General features: G+C 37.3%; 1 non-coding gene across 1 annotated transcript; it reads right to left on the reverse strand.

The window, feature by feature from the left end:
• Positions 1-2,037: 2,037 nt before the first annotated feature.
• LOC115509453 lies at positions 2,038-2,143 on the reverse strand. The gene has a single exon (XR_003967355.1). It is a non-coding gene; the product is annotated as a U6 spliceosomal RNA (small nuclear RNA).
• Positions 2,144-4,041: the final 1,898 nt, after the last annotated feature.

The raw sequence follows: 4,041 nt of genomic DNA on the forward strand, positions 1-4,041 counted from the left end.
AGAGTAGACATAAGACAAACACAAATTTTCTTTTCGTGTGTTCATCACCTAGTTAGGAAGGCACCATAGAATACGTATCAAGTAACCTGTGGCAATAAAGTTAGCATCACAGTCTCCAAAAAGAAATATGTGGACGAATATATAATATATACAATTCAAGGCTGGCCTTATGCTGTTGCATTTAAATCTGTACATATTGTGTAGTTTTTATATCTTAAATAGCTTGTTAGCTTACTACCAGCAGTCCATTTTATTTGGAATTAAAACCTTTCTGTGGACCTTAAGTAGCTACAGAAAAAGCAGAAATCAGCACTTTAAAATTGGTTTATTTTATAACTAAATGTCAACTAATTACTCCAATAAGTTGAAAATTCTTGCTTATATTAGCCAGACTTATGTTCATTTTCAGAGAAAAAAATTCCGCGTCATAAAATCTCTCTCTTTCTCTCTCACCTCCTTGTTATAAAAAGTTAAGTGTTTCCTCATCTGGGTTTTACTATAGGAGTCGCATAAATGACCAGATTTATTAAACATAGACTTCTTGAGAGCATTCGGGAAAGTTTACAGTGTTCAGTCAGTAGACAACCGCTTATGGGTCTGCAATGCTTACTCTATGAGCCCCTGTCTGGGGCCATTGCCAGAGGCCTCCCCCAGGGAAGTGTTTGGCTCTGCCTTTTCTCAACCACTGTCTTTCCTTTGACTGGGACTGTGTCCAAGGCATGCCTAGATTTCTTGTCTTCCTCTGATCTCACCTCAGTCCATCACACCTCAGGAAATCCCTTTCTTACCTGTTCCTATATCTTTCTTTAGCCCTGGTCCACCAACCTTACCCCTTCCAACTCCAATTACTTCAGAAGTCACAGAATCACCATTGCTTCTACACAAATGTGGGAACAAAGACCTGGAGAGATTAAAGTGGTTTTGTTAGGACAGGCATATTAATAGTGAAACAGAAGATCAGAATTCCAGTCCTCTAACACAAAATATTTCTCTCTTTGTTGCATTTTTATAATTCCCTTTTTCTCTTTTTGTTATATTTCTATAATCACCTTGGGGGCAAGGTAGAGGGGAATAAAATATCACTAGCACTGATTAATGATAAGAATTGACCCAAATCGAGAAAAGGAAAGCCATACATAGATGAATAAAAAATTACAAAATAACTATTGTATCCTGTAATTCAAATTCCCTTCACATTATCTAGAAGTCAATTCACCTGGTGTCAGAATCTGGAGAGAGGTTGGATGGGGCTTCCTTCTACTGTTATAGAAGTAGTCTAAAATATATACTAGTAGTTGACATTTCTTGTGAAATAAATAAAGTTTTTTGCTTGAAAGTAAGAGAAAGCCAACTGAAAAAATGCCTGAAACAAAGGAAAAATCAACGGCTCGTATATTTAATAAATAGGTTTGAGGCATAAGGATTTAAAAGTTGTGGTCAGGAATTTATCTTTGTACAATTCTTGGCTCTGCCTTCCTGTGTTGGCTTAATTTCCAAATAGGATTGACTTTTAAAATCTTATTAATTTATTTATATAAGCAGCATCAGGTTTGTGTCTTAAAATCTTAGACAGTCTAGGGGAATGAAGGTCTTTTTTCACAATAGTAAGAGTGATGCACATTTTCTGACTGGAACTACTAAGGTCACATGCTCATCTCTGGACCAATCTGCTGAATATTGGAATGCTCAGATTAGCCTAAATTCCTAATACATTTCTTAACCCCAGAGATGGAGTCAGTTCTATTGAACTACGTAAGTTGAGGGAAGGGTAGGAATATTTCCCATAGAGGAATATTGATACACTATCAGCAAAAGAAGGAAGGAATGCTGGGAAGATAGATCAACATGTATCTATTGTCCACAGAGGAAGTTATAATCTGAGTAGAGAATGAGGTCAGGGGAAAATTAATCCCATAAACACCAAGATTTTCTTTGCTATCTCTGATTTAACTATCTCTTCTGAATTGGAGATAGGATCCTAAAGGTTCAGATTTCTCCCAAAATCTGTTTCAGAATTTTCCTGAAAATTTTCTCCTATCACATGCCTTTTGTGTTAAGAATTTGTGTGTCATCCTCGTGCAGGGCCCATGCTAATCTTCTCTGTATCATTCCAATTTTAGTATATGTGCTGCTGAATGAGCACATACATCACTTTTGTTATTAAAACTATCTCTTTTCAAAGCATGAGTCTTCAAGTTACATTTTTTTAAAAATGAAATTATTATTCAATTTTATCTTTTCTACTTTGTTTAACCATGTACATCAAGGCAATATGAACCCATTGTGAATATACTTACTTTATTCTAGCAAAGTTACTGCGTAGGTAAGTTTGGGAGGCTAGACTGGAAATGTAACTACTTTTTATAAGTATTTTTTTAATGGAAAAATGAATTTCATGTTCCACACAACTAATTAACAAATGAACCAGTGGAATACAATTCATTTGCAAGCACACACTGCTAAGAAATCTAGGGGATGCATCAATGAACTTTAATTACATGGAATCATTTGATTAACTTAGTCTTCCTCCTCTACTCCAATAACCAGGTGTCTTCCTGAGCAAAGTTTTCGCAGATATGATCAGATGTACAAGTTGGGACAATCGTGTTTATTTGGATAGATGACCTAGATATAACTATGCCTTAAACAGAGCTCAGTTCCCTTCCTGGTGAGTATGCGGGAGGTTAGGAAGGTATTCTCATGTACAGTGAATTGATCAGAAAATCTTGTTTCCAAACAGATGAAAAGATTTTCATGACTCTTAAGATAGGCACAATCTTTAAGCTGATGGTTTTGGTGTAGCCCTTTAAAGAATGCCTTTCTCAGAAGAGGTCTTCCCAGGTGTTAAGAAGAGCAGTGTTTGTGTTGGCCACTCTTGTGTGCTACCTTTGGTTTGCTAACATAGAAGACTGATGGCAGTAATGTTAAACTGCAGTTCAATGTTTTGGAGAGAATCCATCCATCCATCCATGCATCCATCTATCGATTCCTTCACTAAGTATAACACAGGTACAAGATTCTGAAAGAGGGGGCCAGCCAGGCCATTGGGCCCCAACCCTCAGGTTTAAAGGAAACTTGACTTTTGACATCTGATCAGCTAAACAAGTTCATGGGAATAGCATGAGGCCTCATCACAAAGGTTGACCCCAACTGAAATCTGAGGGATCCCAGAATGGTTAAACAGGAAATTGAGAGAGTAGCCTCAATCTGAATCTAAAAGTTGCTTGATTCCAAGGGAGGATCTCAGAATGTGGCATAGATGGTTTGATGGGAGAGTGTGGAAATGAGGACAAGTCTTAGGAATATATAGTTTTATGGGGGAGATTGATGTGTGAAGATTCATTATAATATCAGGCAGAGAGAAACAGTTGCTATGCTGGAAGTAAAGGCTTTGGGCTAATGAAGGATTCATGACGGCAATGACCTGAATTCTTGACATCGACTGTAACCTTGACAGACTTTGGCTCCTACTACCTCTGTGGTGAATATCTTATTCTGTGTGATTCCAAACGAGGGGAATTCCCTTAGCCCTGAGACCCACAAACTGGTTAATGGTTAATGGTAACTTTAGGACAAAAAACAAACAAACAACAACTATGTATATCTATATATATCCATATCTATATATATGTATATCGCCAAGAGTTTTATTAAGTAGTTAGGCCCAAATAATGTATTTATGTTATTTTTTTAAGTTTATGTTTATTTATTCTGAGAGAGAGAAAGAGAGCAAGTGGGGGAGGGGCAAAAAAAAGAGGGAGAGAGAGAATCCCAAGCAAGCTCCTTGCTCTCAGCACAGAGCCCAATGCAGGGCTTGAACTCATGAACCATGAGATCATGACCTCAGCTGAAGTCAGCCGTTTAGCCACCTGAGCCATCCATGTGCCCCAGGTCTAAACAATTTAAAATGTATAACATATTTATGTCCTAACAATTTAGTAGCTGTTAGAAAAAAACACACGTGCACTGGACAACAAAAAATGTTTACTTCAATTTTAAACAACCATAATTATTGACTGACAGATGGGTGTGCCGGTCAGG

This window comes from Lynx canadensis, chromosome A2, assembly GCF_007474595.2.
Source record: "Lynx canadensis isolate LIC74 chromosome A2, mLynCan4.pri.v2, whole genome shotgun sequence".
NCBI lineage: Eukaryota > Metazoa > Chordata > Mammalia > Carnivora > Felidae > Lynx > Lynx canadensis.